This window comes from Schistocerca americana, chromosome 1, assembly GCF_021461395.2.
Source record: "Schistocerca americana isolate TAMUIC-IGC-003095 chromosome 1, iqSchAmer2.1, whole genome shotgun sequence".
NCBI lineage: Eukaryota > Metazoa > Arthropoda > Insecta > Orthoptera > Acrididae > Schistocerca > Schistocerca americana.
Window position 1 is genome coordinate 1,032,740,209 of NC_060119.1, and position 23,055 is coordinate 1,032,763,263.

The 23,055-nt window shown below is 40.7% G+C and overlaps 1 protein-coding gene across 3 annotated transcripts in view; it reads left to right on the plus strand.

The window, feature by feature from the left end:
• The first annotated feature begins 5,142 nt into the window (after positions 1-5,142).
• The window catches only part of LOC124549186 (skin secretory protein xP2-like), a 573,354-nt gene continuing 555,441 nt past the window's right edge, over positions 5,143-23,055 (plus strand). For all 3 annotated transcript variants that reach the window (XM_047125224.1, XM_047125231.1, XM_047125225.1), the window contains exon 1: positions 5,143-5,263. The gene's annotated coding sequence lies outside the window, so the exon portion shown is untranslated. The remainder of the gene's footprint in view (positions 5,264-23,055) is intronic.

Genomic DNA, 23,055 nt, shown 5'->3' on the forward strand with positions numbered 1-23,055 from the left:
AATCTAATTCCCTCAGCATCACCCGACTTAATTCGACTACATTCCATTATCCTCGTTTTGCTTTTGTTGATGTTCATCTTATATCCTCCTTTCAAGACACTGTCCATTCCGTTCAACTGCTCTTTGCTGACTCTGATAGAATTACAATGTCATCGGCGAACCTCAAAGTTTTTATTTCTTCTCCATGGATTTTAATACCTACTCCGAATTTTTCTTTTGTTTCCTTTACTGCTTGCTCAATATACAGATTGAATAACATCGGGGAGAGGCTACAACCCTGTCTCACTCCCTTCCCAACCACTGCTTCCCTTTCATGCCCCTCGACTCTTATAACTGCCATCTGGTTTCTGTACAAATTGTAAATAGCCTTGCGCTCCCTGTATTTTACCCCTGCCACCTTTAGAATTTGAAAGAGAATATTCCAGTCAACATTGTCAAAAGCTTTCTCTAAGTCTACAAATGCTAGAAACGTAGGTTTGCCTGTCCTTAATCTTTCTTCTAAGATAAGTTGTATGGTCAGTATTGCCTCACGTGTTCCAATATTTCTATCAGTTTTTCCATTCGTCTGTAAAGAATTCGTGTTAGTATTTTGCAGCTGTGACTTATTAAACTGATAGTTCAGTAATTTTCACATCTGTCAACACCTGCTTTCTTTGGAATTGGAATTATTATATTCTTCTTGAAATCTGAGAGTATTTCGCGTGTCTCATACATCTTGCTCACCAGATGGTAGACTTTTGTCAGGGCTGGCTCTCCCAAGGGCATCAGTAGTTCTAATGGAATGTTGTCTACTCCCGGGGCCTTGTTTCGACTCAGGTCTTTCAGTGCTCTGTCAAACTCTTCACGCAGTATCTTATCTCCCATTTCATCTTCATCTACATCCTCTTCCATTTCCATAATATTGTCCTCAAGTACATCACCCTTGTATAGACCCTCTATATACTCCTTCCACCTTTCTGCTTTCCCTTCTTTGCTTAGAACTGGGTTTCCATCTGAGCTCTTGATATTCATACAAGTGGCTCTCTTTTCTCCACAGGTCTCTTTAATTTTCCTGTAGGCAATATCTATCTTACCCCTAGTGAGATAAGCCTCAACATCCTTACATTTGTCCTCTAGCCATCCCTGCTTAGCCATTTTGCACTTCCTGTCGATCTCATTTTTGAGACGTTTGTATTCCTTTTTGCCTGCTTTATTTACTGCATTTTTATATTTTCTCCTTTCATCAATTAAGTTCAATATTTCTTCTGTTACCCAAGGAGTTTTACTAGCCCTCATCTTTTTACCTACTTGTTCCTCTGCTGCCTTCACTACTTCACCCCTCAGAGCTACCCATTCTTCTTCTACTGTACTTCTTTCCCCAATTCCTGTCAATTGTTCCCTTATGCTCTCCCTGAAACTCTGTACAACCTCTGGTTCTTTCAATTTATCCAGGTCCCATCTCCTTAAATTCCCACCTTTTTGCAGTTTCCTCAGTTTTAATCTACAGTTCATAACCCATAGATTGTGGTCAGAGTCCACATCTGCCCCTGGAAATGTCTTACAATTTAAAACCTGGTTCCTAAATCTCTGTCTTACTATTATATAATCTATCTGATACCTTCTAGTATCTCCAGGATTCTTCCATGTATACAACCTTCTTTCATGATTCTTGAACCAAGTGTTAGCTATGATTAAGTTATGCTCTGTGCAAAACTCTACCAGGCAGCTCTTTCATTTCTTAGCCCCAATCCATATTCACCTACTATGTTTCCTTCTCTCCCTTTACCTACTCTCGAATTCCAGTCACCCATGACTATTAAATTTTCATCTCCCTTCACTACCTGAATAATTTCTTTTATCTCATCATACATTTCTTCAATTTCTTCATCATCTGCAGAGCTAGTTGGCATATAAACTTGTACTACTGTAGTAGGTGTGGGCTTCATGTCTATCTTGGCCACAATAATGCGTTCACTATGCTGTTTGTAGTAGCTTACCCGCACTCCTATTTTTTTATTCATTATTAAACCTACTCCTGCATTACCCCTATTTGATTTTGTGTTTATAACCCTGTATTCACCTGACCAAAAGTCTTGTTCCTCCTGCCACCGAACTTCACTAATTCCCACTATATCTAACTTTAACCTATCCATTTCCCTTTTTAAATTTTCTAATCTACCTACCCGGTTAAGGGATCTGACATTCCACACTCCGATCCGTAGAATGCCAGTTTTCTTTCTCTTGATAACGACGTCCTCCTGAGTAGTCCCCGCCCGGAGATCCGAATGGGGGACTATTTTACCTCCGGAATATTTTACCCAAGAGGACGCCATCATCATTTATCCATACAGTAAAGCTTCAGGAAAAATTATGGCCGTAGTTTCCCCTTGCTTTCAGCCGTTCGCAGTACCAGCACAGCAAGGCCATTTTGGTTAATGTTGCAAGGCCAGGTCAGTCAATCATCCAGACTTTTGCCCCTGCAACTACTGAAAACGCTCCTGCCCCTCTTCAGGAACCACATGTTTGTCTGGCCTCTCAACAGATACCCCTCCGTTGTGGTTGCACCTACGGTAAGACCATCTGTATCGCTGAGGCACGCAAGCCTCCCCACCTACAGCAAGGTCCATGGTTCATGTGGAAGGGAATACTGCTTAATGACAGTGAAAAACTCGAGATGTTTTCCATTCTTTTGGCTAATTTAAGAGGAGCACAATTTCCTTTCCACATTTAAATGCTTGTACTTTTTATGTACTGTTTCTGCATGCATGAAACAATTTTTTAACAAAAATGACTCATGTTAAGTGGTCTATTTTATTTGTTGCTCTAGATATGATTCAAATGGCTCTGAGCACTATGGGACTTAACATCTGAGGTCATCAGTCCCCTCTAGGATTCCCATTATATAGTTAAGCAGAAGTAATTTAAGTGTTTTTCGTGTATTTGTAGTTTGGTTGTTTTGCTGTAGGGTATAATTCACTTTATGTTTATAGATTCAAGTGCCAAAATTGGTCCTATGAACTAATCGAAGTTCCACATTCTGGCCCCGATGGGCCAATCAAGACTGACTGACCTCTATGTCATCCTCTGCCACTGCATCAAGGATGCAGTATGGATGCATGTGGAACCAACACACCGCTCTCTCATATATTGTTGGCTTTCTTGATCTTGGACCAACTACTTCTTACTCCTCAACTGGCATTACAGGGTTGATTGTACACCATTACTGTCCTCCCAACAAGGAAACCATACTGGCTGTACTGCAAATTGGGTTAGGTGAGTCTCCATCCAATCCAAATAATCAGAGCTGCACGAAACCCAGCGTAAGATCAAAAGAAATGCCTCTCACAGGTGCGTGTATTAAAATCCTAATGGTAAACTGCAGAAGCATTCACAACAAAGTGCCAGAATTTGAAGTGCTTATGAAAAGTAGTGAAGCCCACATAATACTACGTACAGAAATCTGGCTGAAACCTAAAAGTGATAGCAGTGAGGTAGAAACTGAAGCTACATGTGAGACTGTCTGAGTTAGACTCAGTATCAGTGGTGGGCGTAAAATGATAACTGGATCCTTCTATCACCCAGCAGACTCATCTCCTGATGTAACTAAAAACTGTAGAGAAAACCTCAGTTCACTTGTACATAAGTTCCCCAATCATACTGTAATCATCCAACAATTAACCAGGACAATTGCAGTTTTGTTAGTGGTGGGCATGGTAAGACATCCTATGAAATAGTACTAAATGCCTTCCCTAAAACTACCTAGTAGGTACTCAACTAAAAAGGTTAATATGTAATATGTAGAGGTTATAATTCTTTCAGTGAATAGGCTATAAACATTTATTTATTTCTAAAAAAATATTTTTTGAATCTCATTTCAAATGAATCTCCAGTACCGTATGTATTCGTATTGATTCTGGCAATCTGTTGTACCGCATTAAGCCACTGGTATATGGACTGCGCTCTGTTACTTTTGATTTCGTTTTCTGTTTCTAAAGGCGTTTTGTTGTTTCTTGTGTTGTGATTAGCGATATATATCAGACATGACAAGTGAGATATTTTTTTATGATAAGTGCATCACAGAAACTCTCTCTTGTAGAAACAGTATTCTGTTCAATTGCACGTGTTGTAATGTCTTCACTCCAGCTATCTCCAGGGATCATCAATTAGTAATAATAATTTGATTTCGTTTTGTAATTTACGTGAAATATCGGTTGTAGGATCATGTTTTTACTGCTTACTGATTTTGTACTGGTCGAAACTCTGAAGTGCACATTTGTTGTTGCCATGCCACTTGCTGAAGCCTTACAATAACGTTTGGCAAAACGTACCGGTACCGAAAAATCTGCTCTATCACCGTTTTTCCGATGTCTCTTTCCATTGACGCAGAGTCCAACTGAAGTTATGTTCTTTATGTGCAGCGCGCAAATTATCCATCTAATCACAATAACACGGCCTCGAGGTGCGCTTTACGTTAACATGTGTGTTTCGTTTACCTTTTGATGGTAGACACCCCTGTACCCTTTTGCACTTCATGTACATCGACGAATGTTCATAGGATTTTGTCGGCCACTACAATAGTCTCTATTTCATTTCATTTATTTTCATCCTTTTCATCATTTACATGATACAAATTTCCTTCCCCCCGGAAAAAAAATACTGGCAACTCTTTTCACTTTTATAATATAGTATTATGTTAGTTTTTGACACCCCTGTTCGGTTCAACTTTTGATTACTTGTAACAGTGTCTGCGTTTCGTATCAACAAAGCTCAACAATCTTGTATCTTTTCGTTTCTGTCCTGTTTACGTTACCTATGATAAAAAGGGATCTTGTCATTATGGCAAAAATCTACATTTTGTTATGGAAACAGGCCTTATAACATAATATTTTAATAGTTTTACGGCCTACAGATAAACGGCATAGAACAGATGTACGAAAAGATTAATGCAAAGGATCATCCGATGGCAAAATGTTTATAGACTTTCCAATAGTATTAGAACACCGCCACCTTTTCCTCTATCCGCGAAGCCTTCAGCGAGCTGTCCTGCCAATACGACAAATAATCCTACCTAGTCTGCCGCATTGCCGCTAGATGGCGAGTTCACTGACGAATGCCGGAAAAGCTGCAATTGCAGCTGCTGCGACCTGGCGGCAAGTTCGGATACATTTCGCGTTTACCTGTCATTGGTGTAGTGTTTGTTGTCAAGTGCTACAGGTTTAAACCATCGGGCTGTGGTGCTCTCGTATCATCGCGTTTGTTTACATGAGGAGCATTCTTTTTGGCGGTGAGTCGCTGTATATTTACTTTGTTTATCTCACTAAAATATTGTAGCAACTTGTTTTGAAGCAAATAAAACACTAAAGCTGGTAAACGCCGAACAGGTGCTGTTGTTTGCTGCAGGAGCGCGGCGGCTTTTGAAATGTTGTCAGTTGTGTTCATTCATTTTTGTGAGTGGCTAATCGCTTTGTCTTAAAATATATGTAAATTACTATTGCGTTAAAAATGGCTTTCATAATTTTAGCGTGCTATGCAGCTTCAGAGTTGCAGAACCAGTTTTGTATGTAAAAACAGCAATGAAGAACCGCGTAGTTTAAATTGCGGTCGTAAAATTATATTTGCTTGCTATGGTTCCTTTTTATTTATTAGAAAAAGTGCCTTGTAGACTAAACTACGTATTCAAAGCAAATTTGTTGCACACGTAGGGAACATATTTTGCTCCAAGAGCAGATTGAGACAGAAAGGAGGACTTTCGCTAGACATATTATCGTCTGTTGCTGAAAATAATATATAATGTGCACTTTTGTGTGGAATGCCGCGCTACTTTCTGCATCTTGCTAGTAATCTAAGTCGTTATGCACACATTTTCATTGTTCAAAGGATCGAGGAAAAATTTCATAAATAATATTTCTTTTACTAAGCACGGTTTGGCTAAATAAACTTGTTACGTACGACACAAAGTGGCTAAATCTGATTGGAGACGGCTTGAACAGCTTCCGTATACTTTTCTTTTTAACCTTAAAATAAAGTTTTAAATGATACAGTTGCGTCAACCTCTACTTTCTTGGCAATTTGGAAGTAAGAACAAGAAAGTTGTGTTCGTTCTTTTGATTTTAATTTTCCTCGCCTTTCAGTATTTACTTTCGGGATGGTCTTTGTTAGAATGCTTGTCTAGTCCCTGGAGTTTCCGTCAAATTGCTTGGACAGGAACACTGGTGACTTCTGTTTTTATGTCTTCCTAATTTTGCATTATTTCCCCTTTGAGATCATTAAACACTTCTGGGAAATGAGGCACATTTTATTGGCTTCTATGGAGGTATGCTCAAATTAGCGTTCAGCCACTTTTATTTAGTGTCCTGTCGATTCATTCTTGTTATTTCATCATTTTTTGTCCCTTCTCTAGCAGAGTTCACTAATGCCAGACTTAACTCATCAAATGTTTAGCTGTTATTTTTCTTTACTTCCTTGCCTGGATGCACTTCCAGTCACCACCGCGGTTTCCATTAATGTCTGAAGGTGTATACGAATATGATTTTTTAGATAAGTGCATACTTCATTTCTTCCTACTAATCGTACTTGACCGAAATAAGCGTTCATTCACAGAACTATGGAAGGTTGCATTACTCATAAAAGTGTAAACAATTTTTGTTTAGTTGTACGTTCGAAATAATTTTCTTCGATGTGCATACGATCTTTAAACACGGAACTGGCCAAACGACAATAGGCTACCCGAACAAAACTAATCGACTTTTTCTAAAGTACAAGCTCCGAGCGGGTGGAAAACTCTTAACCTTCCCCCTAGCCACCTTCCATCTGATTTATTGAAGTGAGTGATGTTTATCCTAGGATCATTTTTGTTCAATTTATTTCCCCGTGCACTCAGAGCATCTCTGCGTCCTTCAAATTCTTGTATCCGATTACTATTTCCTAGGTGTCTTTTAAGGACTGCGCACATTCGTTATCATAAGACTGCAAGAGGTTTTCATCCGCAGTACGTTAATTCAATATAATTTCAATCGTGTTTTTACTTGTGGAAAGAAGCCGAACTTTTGACTTGACGATCGCGAAAGAAGGCTGTCGTGATTAAAGAAAGCAGCGCTTTGACATACATTGTTTAGCGTAACTTTGATTCGTGAACGGTATTTGATAGTGGACACAACACATTTAAAAGATTACTCTGAAGTAAGCTGTGGTCACCCACTCGTCGGTGGGCCAAGACTTTGAAACGGCCACATTCGCCTTCAGATGCACATTTCGAGTTTCAAAACTTTGTTGGAACATCAAACTAATGTATGACACGTTCCCAACAAATTGAATCACCAAAGATTCATCTGACTGTTAATATCTCTCTCTCTCTCTCTCTCTCTCTCTCTCTCTCTCTCTCTCTCTCTCTCTCTCTCTCTCTCACACACACACACACACACACCACATTTCTTCCTTTGCAATACTCAGTGTGTATATGACGGATGGAGGAAAAACAGCGGAAACAACCGACATCCGAGTTTATGGCTTCTGCTGACCAGCCAAATAACTTACGGGATTTTGTTAGCATTGCAAATCTTAATCATCTTTAGCAGCATCTATGTTATTGTGGAACATTCTTGTTGTTCCTCTGCGCTCCATCTTTGGCTGTACGACGTAACCATGTCTGAAAATAAACGTGCCCCCGTCGATATCTAGACTGAATATTTTAGTAATCGTTAACGGCGTGTTGGTGCACGTCGATAATGACGGAACTCTATACAGATGCGTCACACTCCATGCGGGAAGATTAGAAAACGGATCTGGTTACTGCGTTTGTGGTACGCATCAGCCTGTATGTAGGGGAAAAAACGCACAAAACTGAAATTACGAATGATATAACTATAGCAAACGCTTTTTATGATTATCTAGTGCTGCTTTATCTTGAGAATCGAATAAAAAAATTTGAAAACTGATCTAATACTTCTTTCTGTCCGTTGACCTGTGTTGAGTGCACCAACACTGGATCAGTCGAAACTGTGTTCGTCAGAATTCCATACTCTTAACAAATTTTTTAACTTCATTACATACATTATTTGTATGTTTTTCTCAGCAAAGACCAGTGTATCATTGACATACATTGTCCTGAGTACTTGGAACGTCATTTTAGTTTGTCTAACTGTGCTTCCAGTAGCGTCAGCACTCGTTTTCTAATTTTAATGTGCTGCTAAAAGTTCTTGCCCGCAGTACATATGCAAAGAGGGTAAAGAAAACTTTTTGACAAAAATCTGACTAAGTCTGGTAAATGATGTTCCGCGATATGATGTACTGAACCCTCCCTCCCCGTCGCTGAGGTGAACAGCGTCTCGATAGGGTGATTTGTGGTCCTGATCGAAGCAGAAAGCTGAACGATAGGTGTAACCATTTCATTTATTCATCCGGGGATCATCTAACAGCGATATAGGATTTGTCATCAAAATACAATGAAAATAAATACATTCATATCGCATACGAGTGCATAAGTATGCTTTCAGGATATGACAGGAGATGGGCCGTGGCCTTGATGAAGGACGCATCCCAGTACCTCCCTGAAACGTTTTAGGAAAACGTAAGGAAGGCTGGACGGACAGAGAAAAAAAAATTCCATCCTCCTGCGTATGAGGCCAGCATCTTAACGACTGCACTGCCTTATTCGGTTGGTCTCTTTTGTATAATGTTCTTTTGTTCACACATAATTTGTACAAGGTAAGTTATAATACGATAATAGTTTTGCACTGTTTCTTCGTATCGCAACCATGTTGGAACTAACGTATGGCTCCTCAAGAGGGAGATGAGCCTTTCCTGCAGTTTCTGAAGCAGCAGTCTAGAACGTTGACTGATATTGCTTGTTAATATTAACCATCGTTGCCTCGACATGGCAAAAATCAAGGAAAAGTACAGCCGTTATATTTCCCGAGAACATGGACCACTACTCAGTGGAGTAGAGAGCTGCATCAAACCACTTTTCGGATTGATGCTTACAACACCATTGTGCTCTGCATGCTACTTTGAAAGTTGCTGAAATTCTTATCCTTTACCACAAGCGCTTATTAACGACTAACTCCATTATAACAGCCAGGAGTTTAGCTAGTTATCACGCCATCTTCAACGTCACTAAAAGATGTTCACAGATATTCAGCTCGAGGAATCATGAAGAACTGGGCAGTGGCTCACGATTGTCAAAACAAGAACTGTCTCAAATATAGTCTCGATTGATCTTCAAACGAACATTAAAGTATGCAGTGATCCCATCATGTTGCAGCTAGTACAGTTCTGTAATATTATATTTGGGAATCAGCGGGACGAGTGAAAATATGTGCCGGGCCGGGACTCGAACACGGGATCTCCTACTTACTACGCAGTTGCGTTAACCATTGCGCCATCCGGGCACAGTGCTTATCGCAAATGCGCAACTATCTCTGCACGCTTCCCACCCGACCATGTTCCCACCTAGGGCCACTTGTCTGCTGTCACCGTCCATGCCCTCCATACTCGCTGATTTTTAGATTACCGCAAAAAGTCCAACGAAGTGTGCATCTGCAATGAAGATTGTGGATTCATTGTCCATCAAGGCGAATTATATATGTGAACGCGTGACGTCTGTTCTTTCACGTTCAGATAATCAGTTCTGTTTTTCTCCGACTCTTCCAGTAACACAAGCAGACTTACCAGACAGATTTCTCCTAGGAGCGTCTTGGGAAGAAAATATCTAACAAGACTTGTCTCTAGCGGGAAAATCGTGTAATAGACTGTCGTCATATACTAATAGTCCGAAAGCTTTTGGCAACGATCATAATAAGAGAAACATTTTCACTGCAGAATTTTACGTGGAAGATGACTAATCCATTTGATTGGCTGATTTTATCACAGTCAGTGCTTGTTATTGCAGTTGGTCTCTAGACAATGTCCCTTACCCTGCATTAGGCGTACGCAGTTACCCGTATAATCATTTACTTTTTCTTTGTGATTTGTGCCAACAGCTGTGCGACTAATGGAAGGCGAAAAATGCAGGTGGCGTGAATGATTTTAATCGTCATTTCGTTTCACAGCCAGTGTTAAGGATCTCCACAGGTCTTTGCCCCTCTTATGTGCGACAGAATTATTTCTTGAATAGTTTACTCAGTACGCTTGCCAGATATTCACATGGCGAGAAAAAATTCATATTGTTGTTGTAACAACGAAGATCGATGTGTTTGTTCTCTAGAGAATGGAAATCCGCGTCTCGGACTGATTATCCGCTTACGGCCTTGTCTGCTTTTGAGACACTGGCCAGAGAGTCGGTTCCTCTTCGTTAATCGTTGCTCTTTTTTTTTTCAGCTACCTGAAATCTCTCAAACCAAAACGTAAAATTAGGGGTTAACATCCGTCGCTTACCAGGTTTCTTCAGAAGTGGAGCACAAGCTCGGATTATACAAAAATTGGGAAACAAAACGACCATGTCTGGAAGAAATCCTCCCAGCATTTGTCTTAATACGTTTGGGGAAATGGTGGAAAACCTAAATTATGGTGGCCAGACGAGAATTTGAATCCAACTTCAGTCAAATGCGAGTGCAAAGTCTTATCTACCATTGGTTTTATTATAGTTCTAGACTGACAAATTCGCGGATATTGCGGAGGAAAATCCAAGTCTGTTAGCTGCAGTATATTTCATAATTTTCATTAGTTTATCACAGTGCTGTTCTGTTCATAGATATTCTGCATAGCAACTGTTTAGAGTTTAAAAATTTGCCCATCAGTGTGTGTGAGAACCCCTTCCTTGCAAGCTTCATCTACAGATTGAGCACATTTTTATGTTCTTGTGCCGAGAAAAATATCATAAATCTTGCAGCTATTCTTACGAGTTTTTCAACTACATCTGTGATTCTCATTTCTTGTGGCCTCCAGTGGACAGTATTCAGCAGTGGTTCACTCTCTATGACTAATTTCGACTGAACGTTTCTGATTGGAAACAGTCTTGAACCTCGTCTTCAGCACAACAGACGTATGGTCGCCCAGTGTTGGTTCTCGAACTAATGTATTTAAATGAGATTCTCTTAACACACTCAGTGTATGAGATTTTGGTTTTCGCGTGCATTATATTGAATTTGTTTAGTTAGACAGCATTGCCAGTCTCCATGTCGATTGAAGGAAAACTTTTCGGGTATCGCACCTGATGTGTCGAAGCATCGTACCATGTTGACACACCCGGCTTGATGACAGCCGAAAATTTTTCCTTCAAGATATCCGCCAGGAAAAGACTTCGGTCTCACTGCGTCGATTGCTAACTATCGGGTGGTGTTCCATAGGACTTTTAGGTTTTCGTGGAAATTTCCTGCCCTACTGTCATAGAGCATACTTGACGTATTCTGTGTATATCTGTATTTTGACCTGTTGATTGTGTTACTATGACAATCCCTGTGTCATTCTGACATGGGTCTTGGATGACCAAAAATAAATATGTAAATTACATCATTGTCGACGGATCGACTTGGGTACATACAGGCTAAATACTAATATTCTACTGGGCAATGAAAAATGAAATCTCTTCAGCAACGATCTCAAGCAAATGACGATTTGCTCTCATGTTATACTAGTTTTACGGATTATCACTGAATCATACATCCATGGACAGATTCTCTTGGACAATAACTACTGCATCTCGTGTGTAGCCACGTTCGCTTGTAGTGCAGTCTTGCACTCGTTCAACGAGACGGCCATAACGTTGGATAACATTCTTGTTTGTCTTAGATACTGCAGAAAGTTGAACCAACATTTGGGTCGGTGCAACAGTTGTCGAAACGTTGCTTCAACTTTTTACGATATGATATGATGAAGAATTTTATGTATCTGAGACCTGCCGCAGAAGCCTACAAACATTCATAGAACCGTCAGATGTCATTCTACGCTACCCCCACAGATGGTTGCAGCTGGCCTCCAAGGAATGCCGCTGACCGTGCAGAAATGAGAACTGAAGCATGTGCCACATCTTCGTGCTAGCCAGGGCAGTGCGTTGGGTAACGCGGAAAATGCGCACTCTGGCATTCTCCTGCTAAGAACACAACCCTTCGATTTTGCAGGAACAGTGACGTAATGGATTGCACAATCTTCTGGACTTGCTCTGCACAATTCATTGTCCTCCGACAGGCGTCAGAGGTAGGCTGCAGCTCCACACACTACAATGGCCAGAGCTTCTCCAGTATGGTATTTGCTGGTCTGCGTAGCATCACTGTTTCGGACCTGAATTTCTCCCGGCATATATAATTATCAAATATGTTACGAGAATGCGCGCGCCCACACACACACACACACACACACACACACACACACACACACACACACGTGTGTGTGCGCGCGTGCGCACACATTGTAAAACTATCACCATCACTCAACCAGAAGGTACTGGTAGTGAAAATTACTAAACACCTGGCGAAGTAACATTGACTCTGTCCTGTTTTTTGATAAGGTGGAGAGCAGGCTTCCACGCAGAATTTAAGCAAAAACCTCCATGTAAGCAACTTTTGATGCAGTCTTTCTCGTCACCTGTGTTCCTCTGTCTGATACGTGACGGTTAATTGAGATTAGGTTTGATGTTGAACTGAAAAAGCCATTTGACACTAATTGACTTCCACTTTTTATTCAACAACCAGCGCCAGCGCTATGAGCAAACAGATGGAGTTGTGATGGGAATCGCGTTGTCGCCAATTATTGCAAATTTCCTTATGGAATGTGCCTTAGAGTCGGCGGCTTTGAAACTTGCGTGTTCTTTTTTGTTTTTCTTCTTTTCTTTTCAGATATGTAGACGATAGTTTTGTTGTCTGGTCTCATGTCAGTGGGAGTTTAAAGGACTTTTCACTACACATGAATCCAATCCAACCGAATATTCGTTTCACGATGGAGATGAAAAACTTCCATGATTTGGTCAGGAGGCAGGTTTATTGTACGTTGGTATGCTGTTTATAGGGAGCCTACTCACACTGATAGGCTGATAGTTGTCACCATCTGGCTCAGCGTGGAAGGGTACTTCGTTACTTAGTCCACAGGGTCGACGTCATTTCAGACTCTGAGAGTTTACAAGATGAGTTAACTCATCTTGAGGTCACCTTCAGTCAGAATGGATATAGTGAAAGAGCAGAGGTGCGTTGAGCTATCTACTAACTGTGCATCGCGTGAGCGATGATAAAACGAGTTGGCACCAGGGAGCACCTCCAACAATATATGTCGTATTTTGCGGAGATACTATGTTATCCGCTGTCCATCTAAGATTAGGGTTCTTTTATATCCCGTTAAGGATGATTTTAGTCTGAGTAAGGCGGCTGTCTACCGTATTCTTTGCAGTTGTGGCATGTCATATATTGGTCACACTATCAGAACTGTGCAGGGCAGCTGTACTGAGCGCAATCGCCACGCATGCTACAACAGCCGAGTAAATATGCTACTGCAGAACACTGCCTTGGCACTGGCCATCCTATGGCACACGACAACACGTATATTCTGTCATGCACTTCCAGCTGTTGGGATAGTGTTACTAAGGAAGCAGTTTAGGTTCTGTGGTGGCGCTAGTGTTTTGTGTGTGTGTGTGTGTGTGTGTGTGTGTGTGTGTGTGTGTGTGTGTCCGCGCGTGCGTGTGCGTGCTTGTGTGCCCGTTTGCTGTGATAATCGAGGTTTTAAATTCACTTGCACATCGCTTACTTGCTTTGTCTTGAAAATGACAGGGTGGCCACCTGTCGAAATATCGGCGGTAGTCGACGATGTGACCTGGTTGCATTCCCGTAAGTTATTTGAATAACCAACAGTGTTTCTCGCATCTCTAACAGTTGAAAGAACGTCGTCTGGCACGGCTTGGTGCGTGTTCTTCAGTTGGCGCCTCACTACTAGTGACTGAACTTTGCCAGCCTCCAGTAGTTAACGTCGCTGGCGTGTGGGAAAGAGAACCCCGTGGTAAGCAGCAGGGATTGAATGTCGAATGGCCGGCTGTGCCTGGTCGCTTCTTGGCAGATCGTGAAGTGATACACAAAATTTTCGAACGTGCGGAACTTCTGAGCGACGGTACCTAATACTTCTCTGGGACTGCGAGTGTTCGACAGAGGCAAAACTAACGTCCAGGGTGCACCCTGAGTAGTGAGACAGAACTGCTATTGTTCTCCACGCACATAAACGACATGTCGGACAGGATGGGCAGCTGTCCGAAACTCTACTGATCATGATGATGTGTAAGATCCTTGTAAACTGGAATGAGATTTTCACTCTGCAGTGGAGTGTGCGCTGATCTGAAACTTCCTGGCAGATTAAAACTGTGTGTCGGACCGAGACTCGAACTCGGGACCTTGGCCTTTCGCGGGCAAGTGCTCTACTAACTGAGCTACCCAAGCAAGGTCCCGAGTTCGAGTCTCGGTCCAGCACACAGTTTTAATCTGTCAGGAAGTTTCCTCGTAAACTGTCGTCGCTGAGTGACTGTAGGACAGATGGTTTATTCGGTACGGGTACAGTGAGAAACACCGCCTAAATTGTAGTCCTTCTGCGCGATTGGCTGCTGCGTTCGGAAGTAGCGCGCCAAAATGACAAACTTTTGTTATTAATATTAGAAAAACTAAACTGTGAATTTACATGCCTTTCATATAAAATCATCTCACAGTAGCAGGCTATCATTCCATTATTTCAAAAATGTTAATTACCAGCACCAGCACTTCGGTTCGTGCCTAACGTGGATGGTGGGTGAAGTGGTTCGGCTGTAAGAGTAGAGATGGTTCGGCAGTCTCGGTGGACAGACATGTTGTCTGCCTTGATCGGTGTCGGTTAAGAACTTAATTAGCAATCTCTGATTATGTGGACATGTAATTGTGAACAGTTTGATAGCAGTTACGCTAACATGCAGTTCATTATTTTGTTTACTTTCTATTAAAGTGTGAACAATGGAACTTATTTGTGATTCATAAAGTGGAATATAATTGTGCAGTTTCTCGTATTCTGCTAATAAAAAACGGGTGGCGTGCCATTCAAAGAAACCAGTTCAAAATTTAATTATTTACACAATACCAGTTCCTCGCCAATAGTTTATTACAGCCTCAAGATACGGACCCACGACCTACGTGCTGTTTCTTGCGCGAGGGGCAACTATAGAATACTGCAGGGTTGTGAACATTATTCGGAACTTTTCATACATTCCACTCAGGGCGATGGGAGCAACTAGGCACCTCGCGTTTATTGCCTACTTAGTAGAAATGAGATCCGTGACACGTCATCTGTGGTAACACTGAGAAGGTACGAAGTAGGGAAATTCTCGAGGGAAGGAACTGGTCATTCACACGTAAATCCCTCTTGCTATCTCTCTCTCCCTCCCTTTCACTTGCCGTACGCTGTTTAGTATCCAATGGTGATTCGGATTCTCCGCTCAGCTCAGGTATCGATTATATTAATGTTAAAAGCCTCATGTGCTATTTGGACAGTGTTGATGACTGTACAATAAAATTTATTAGTATTTAGTGCCATGAAAATTATTGGCTATTGTAGATACATGTAACATTACAAGATTTGTTTCTTAATCTGCAGATAGATGGAGAAATTTTATTTATACTGGAATGTAGGAATTATTTACTGGAAGGTTCCCTGAAAACACTCAAATATCAATAATTTTCTCCACCCATCTGCAGATCAAGTATATAAATATTATGTGTTTCTCCAATAATTAATAATTTTCATAGCACAAAAATTTTTAAAGTAATCGTCAACACTTTTCAAATAGCTCGTATGGTTTTCACATACCTTCTTGCCCACTTTCATTTTTGTACCATTTTGTTGATTAATTTTGCAGTGCTGTAATTCACTAAATCCCATTTCTTTCTGTGCGTTCATTGATCTAAATTTAATATAAAATACATTTTCAATTTAATATAGTAGAAATACGCGCTTCCTTTCCCCAAAGGCAATATCTTTGAAAGATATTGTACCGCAGTATCTTTGACACTCGTGTACCTTGTAAACAAACTGCATTTCTTTTCATATGTTGTATGTCAGACACGTGGTGCGCGTTAGTAATATTTGTTTTGTAGCCTAACGCATGTGTTTATTAACGAAGACCAACGTGTGAGTGTGCGAAAATACAAATATCATGAATACGATTCGTAGAAGAAAAACTTCAGGCGGACATTTCACGTAACTTTCATTCGAACACAAGTCTGTAGCGCAACCATGTTTGATATACGTTTGTAACTAAATTATAGTACATTTTAGGATATCTGAGCAGGAAACCATGCGTTTTGACGAAATCATGGAAGCCGCCAGACGATGAATTTTATTAATTGAAAACCGGTAATGGAACTTTTTTTGGATAAAGTAACTTAAAACCAGTTTTTGGCTGGTTGCTGCTGTACACCTGTTCCATTCTCTTATGGAGGGGGGAAAGAATGATTGGTTAAATGCACCTGTGCGCGCTGTAGTTTTGACTTGTCCACGCGGTCCCTAGGCGAGCGATACCAGGCTGTAATGCATTCCAAGATTCACCATTTAAAGCTAGCTCTAGAAACTTTACAAGTAGGGTTTCGCGGGATAGTTGACGTCCATCTTCAGGTATCTGCCGTTCAGAATTTTCAGGATACCCGTGACACTCACTCAAAGCCAAAGGAAGCTGTGACCATTCGTGATGCCCTTCTTAGTTTGCTTCTAACATTCTATGTCAAGAGTCAAACTGAACAAGTTTCGTACTAAAAATGTGTAGGGTGGATATATATATATATATATATATATATATATATATAGAGAGAGAGAGAGAGAGAGAGAGAGAGAGAGAGAGAGAGAAACCAAAATTGAAGCATTTGAGATGTGGTTTTGGAAGAGCATGGAGCAAATGAAGTAGGTGTATGAAGTGAAGAACGGTGAAGTACCGGAAAGACTCCCCTGAATCTTGTCAAGAAAGCGAAAGCTGACTGTATGGAACATGTACAGCGAGGACAAGGAATTCTAAAAAACAGCTATCGAAGGTACAGTGGAAGGACAGAACGAGATAGAGTGGAAGAGAATAAAAATGCTGGGTAAAGCGAATAATGGGTCATACCAGACTGCGAAGCGGATTAGGTGGAGGCGGAAACGTGTCAGAAACACGCCAATGGGCAAAACATGTGGTGGTGGTGGTGGTATGTGTATGTCACACTTGGACAATATTCAGTGATAGGTTGCACTAGTGTTACGTAACCATTCACCTTTGTAAACTGTAACAGGATTTCCATTTCTGGACGCCTGTAGTATCCGAGGTAGTACCAAGAATTACCTTCGCTTAGAATTGCAGTGTTGCCCGAACAGTTCATACATGGATGACGGAAATGATGAAAGGAAGATTGCAGCTTAATGTTGCGTTGATGTTGAAGTCGTTTTAGAGACAGTGCATGAAACCGGATTGGACAATAGTAGGGAAAGCAATTAGCCGTGGCCTTGCTTTAAGGAACCATGGCACAATTAGCCAAAAATTACTCAAGAAACCACGGGAAACTTAATTGAAGGCATCCGAACGAGAATTAAGACCTGGGTCATCTTGACACCCTGTACCTCCGAAATTGTGTGTGTGTGTGTGTGTGTGTGTGTGTGTGTGTGTTCTTAACGATCGGTCCCTAGACTTACACACTACTTGAACTAATTTAAACTAACTTATGCTAAGAACAAAACAAACACACACACACACACACACACACACACACACACACACACGTCTGATGGAGGACTCGAACCGACACACGTCTGATGGCGGACTCGAACCTCCGGCGGGAAGGCCGCGCAGTCAGTGACATGGCGCCTCTAACCGAAATTCATCGATGCCGTATTCTCTCTCTCTCTCTCTCTCTCTCTCTCTCTCTCTCTCTTCCACTTTATAAGTATATCTTGTAATTTCTTTTAAATTATCTTACAATTTTCTGCTCCTACTTATGAAATCACCAATACATCTTAAAATTCAACATCAGGATCTTGTAACAACAGACCTCAGTTCAAAACGTAATCAGTAAATCGAGCATACAGGTTTATTTCATGGTTCCTGTACACCGTGAGTTTTGTTCAGAATACATGGGAACAAAGTCCACCAAACTCGATGAAATTTACTGCTCTTGTCGATCAGAGAGCACTCCAGTAAGCTTTTACGTATCGTAGACAGTTATCTGTAAATGCCGACAAAAACTTTTTGTGTTGGTTCCAGTTTTGCTCTACAACGTGTTATTTGTTTTATTATAACGAGCTTTTTGTAGTTGTTTTTATGCATGCACTCAGAGTTTACATCTGCCACGGGATTTGAACCTCTAAAAAACCGAACGCTGTTTATGAACTACATAAACATTTTCCGGCGATGTATGTGAACGTGGTATCATGTGAAAAAAAAAAAAAAAAAAAAACTGCTCTGAAGCGTGCTATTGTGGATGACGGTGATAATCCTGTTAAATTAACGTAGGCAGCGATGCACCAATTTCAGATTATTCGTGGTCTGAAAAGCTTCTGAGGCAGCTAATAGGATACTCCTGCCTTGTCACGGAGAAAAAAGCGATCGAAATGATGAATTACTGAGATTTTTCACTACTTTTTCTTTATAACTTGGAAGGTCCTGAGATGACACCATGATTAGCACTCTGACTTCATTTTAAACGAAACTCGGATGCGAATTAGAAGGCCACGGCTGATTTATTTCCCTACTGTTGTCCGATCCCAACTTGCCCTCTGTTTTTAATGACTTGGACATCAACGGAGTAACTATTCATTCTGTTACACAGATATGCATTGTTTAGGAAACTTTTAATTCTAAGCGGAAGTAATGCTTAACACGATCGCGCATTCTTTTAATTTTCCAGAAATCGTGTTCGTATTAGTTTCCTTGATAAAAAGGAAAGGTTCGTGACCTTATAAACTCATAAGCTTATGAGCAAAATTCCATTCTTTCAATCCAAAATTTTAAACATGGCTGCGCCTCAGCAATGGTGCACACTTGACAAGACTGGAAAACTGGTTGGCTCTTATTTTCCAATCTTATCAAGTTATTTCAGTTCATATAGAACTCCATCGGTAAACTTCAGTCTCTTCGTTACGGCCGTCGGATAGATATGTCAACAGCAAAAGTTTGTATGGTGTTTTATATATCCGGTTTGTTAGAATGCACGGTATTCTCATTTGAAGAGTCTCAGTTTCAATGCCACCGAGCAAGGCGGCGCCGTGGTCAGCACACTGGACTAGCATTCTGGAGGACGACGGTTGAAGCCTGCGTCCGGCCATCCTGATTTAGGTTTTCTGTGTTTCCGTAAATCGCTTCAGGCAAATGCCGGATGGTTCCTTTGAAAGGACACTGCCGATTTTCCTCCCTGTTCTTCCATAATCCGAGCTCCGTCTGTAATGACCTCGCTGTCGACGGGACGTTAAACACTAATCTCCTCTTCCTCAGGCTCATTGCCTACATTTGTCGAGGAAATTACAAGCTCATAACTTGAACAGAGGTGAAATATGCGTAAGAGTTTCATCTAATATACGAGAAAACTGTCTTTAAGAATTATTTATGTGCTTATAAATTAATTTAAGAGGTAGTGACTGTGGAATAGGCTGCGGATTTGCTTGCGTTTAAACGTATGCTGTAAGTGGGCTGCTTCTGTGTTGACAGCGCTGTGTAGTGCTTCGCATTGGATCTCTGACTACACATTCTTTGTAGGAGAATCTGTGGGTGGTTGGACTCGTTGGAAGTTAATCGCCAGTAGTGTTGGGCAGTAGAGTTGTTAAACACGATTCTTTTTCTCGATTCGATTCCTACGATTCAATCTCACTTTGCGAATCGATTCCTACGATTCGTTCACGATTCATTCTAGTCTGCGATGGCTGATGGTAGCGATAGTAAATGGGAAATGCCTTTACGCTCGTTCCCGTCAGCCACCGCCAGGTGTCCGCTTGGTTTTCACGAGTAATATTACGGCCCACGAACTTCGTTTGTTCGTTCCGAGCTTCCTTTGTTCACACGCATCCTCCACTTGACTGCCATCTGGCGGTCGTAATCATTCGGCACGACTCGAAAGTTGCCTTCGAAGTATAGCGTACGAAGAATTGATGAATCGTTGGAACTTGGAATCGTCACGACTCGGAAACACGCAATCGTTCTTACGATTTTTTTGAACGACGATTCGTCCCTATCACGATTCGATTCTTACGATTCCTTATTTAGAGTCGTTCAAATGAACGACAGATTCACGAATCGCCACAACTCTTTCGGCAGTTGGAAGTTAGCCGCCAGCAGTGATGGAAGTACTGTTGGGCAGTTGGAGGTGAACTGCCAGCAGTGATGGATGTTAGATGTGAGAAGTTATCATTGATGGAGGGTAGAGGTCTGAAGTGTTAGCTTAGGCTAACGATCTGTACATGTTCGACTTGGAGATTGAATATTATTCATGATTATATACCTTTGTACTGAATGTCAATGACGATTTATATTCGTGGTTCAAATAGCTGTAAGCACTATGAGACTTAACATCTGAGGTCATCAGTCCCCTAGACTTAGAAGTACTTAAACCTAACTTAACCTAAGGACATCACCCACAACCATGCCCGAGGCAAGATTCGAACCTGCGACCGTAGCAGCAGCGCGGTTCCGGACTGAAGCGCCTAGAACCGCTCGGTCACAACGGCCGGCTACATTCGTGTCTGAACTGGATGTCACATTATTAAGGTAAAAAATACATTATTTGGTTCGCAACAAAATCTTTCCTTTGCTAACCACATGCCTATTAGTAGTTAGTGGCTTTACTAGTTAGAATCTTTTATTTAGCTGGCAGTATCGACGCCTTCTGTATTGCAGTAGTTCGCGTAATGAAGATCTTTGTGAGATAATTGCTTAATGAAATGTATAGGTTATTGTTAAGATTTTTTAGTCAGCGCCATTCTTTTGAATTAATTATTTGAAGTCAGGTTGTAATTTCTTTGAGCAGTCAGATTGCGTTGCGCTAGAATATTGTGGGACAGTGCTGACATGATAAGAAAAGGTAAAGAGAGAGTAGGCTCAGTACGTTCAGATTTACTCTGCTGTTTCAGAATCAAACAACGTAGAAGTTTCTTCTTCTCGGTCATTCTGCAATTTAAGTACAGACACGCTCATTTAAATAAATAAGTTTCAATGCATATTTGCAACTTGAAGCTCCACCGTATGTCTCTGAAACTGTTTTGAGTGAATGGAGAGAGGAGAACACTTTAAGTATTTTGCAGTGAACAGTACATTCTGTCATATACATGAGTGGTTTTTAGAATACACTATGTGATTAAAGGTATCTGGTCGCCACGTTTGGGTTAGGCGAATGCCTAGACAACAGTACCTGCCATCATTTGTGGTATCAATAGTGAAGCACGCAAGACGTGGTATTACTGTATGAAGGTGTTTGTTCTAGTTAATATGTGGACCGCTTATTACATTTAAGGGGCTCCGGAACGCCCTATACTTGCAATGTTAAAATAACGCTTATAAATTACATCTTTCCTCACAAAGTATTTGAGGTAGGAAGTTGAACTTTTTACAGATTATTTATTGGAATATGGGCTACAACTTAACACAGGGATTTTACAAAATTTTAGTTCAGTTATTAAAGATGATTTTTTTCAATTGTAATGAAAATTCACAACATTTTTTGCAATTTTTTAATTATATATTCAAAAATACAGTTTTTTGGAAAAAGGCTGTGTTAAATAATGCAGATGGTACTGTGTAACATTTACTGAAAGTTTGAAACAAATATGTTTGGAAGATCCTTAGAAAACATGTAATTAGTATGAGAAAATAAAAGTTTTGGGAATCGAGCGACAAAGATTGGATTAACTTTTTAGTGCATTCCAGGTCCATAGGATGGATTATCTTCATCCTCTGCAAACTCCTCCTCCAGCTTCCTCTTGTTCCTCCTCCTGTTTACTCTTGCTAGTATTTCTAGACTCTTTACAGCCCTGTCTGCAGCCCGAAGGCGTTCCTTGTCTAAAGCAAGCATCGCTCGTTGTTGTGTTCGTAGATTTTGCTACCATTGTCTTCAGTTGCAGTTACTGCAACACTGTTCCAAAAGGTGGTCATGTATGAACACTTGTCACATTTCAGTTGTATTTCACTAGCAAGTCCTACGTGCTTTATTATGGAGAGTTCCAGACCAACTTCACTACAATGAATACATCTTACACAGTTTGAAAAAATTCCTTTGAGAATCGACATATCAAATATTTCATTCACATCCGATTCGCCCATAAAACATTCATAGTTTTCACTCATTGAACCAAGCTTCTTCTGTGAAGTATTTTCTTTCCCACTTTGACTACTATGGGCAGGTGTACTTGAGAGGTTAGGTTCACTCACTTGGTTATCGTCTTTATTGTTTACAGTAATAACACATACCTTTGGCTTTCCAACATTTCTCCTTTTCTTAAAAGCCTTCAGAGGATTTCTAATAACTTTATTTTTACTCATTATTATACTTCAACAAAACAGAGACTCAAGAAACAGAATTAATTACGAATATTTTCGAGATAACGACAGAGTAAATAAACATGAAACAATCGACAATCACACCAGCGATATATATTGAACCATCACAGGTTAGCCACAACACATACTTTATCTCACATCACTAAAATGTACCTGATGAACACGGACGTTAATAATAACACCATTTGACAGCAGTTTAACAGCGCCACAGTGGGTCACGCCCATGTAGAACACATTTCAAAAAAAAATTTAAAAATAGTTGTAGTCTTCGGAATTGAATAAATTATATATCTATTAAAAGGTAATAGTCTGCAGATTCAGAAAACGCAAAAAAAGTAAAAATTGACCTTTTTCATGATTTTGAGCCTTTCGGAGCCCCTTAAGAAAACGCTGAATGCGGACGGATAAGAAGACATTTCACAGCATTGTGTACTGCATAGAGTAGAGGAACTATTCAGATACGATGACGATGATTGTTTGTATCGGCGTGAGAACGCACGCTGTCATAAAGCAGCATCTGTGAGACAATGCTTTGTGGAAAATAACATCCCTGAAATGGACTGGCCTGACCACAGAGTCCCGACCTTCACCCGATGGAACACCTTTGGGATGCGTCAGAACGTCGATTTCACTCAAGACTCCAGCGT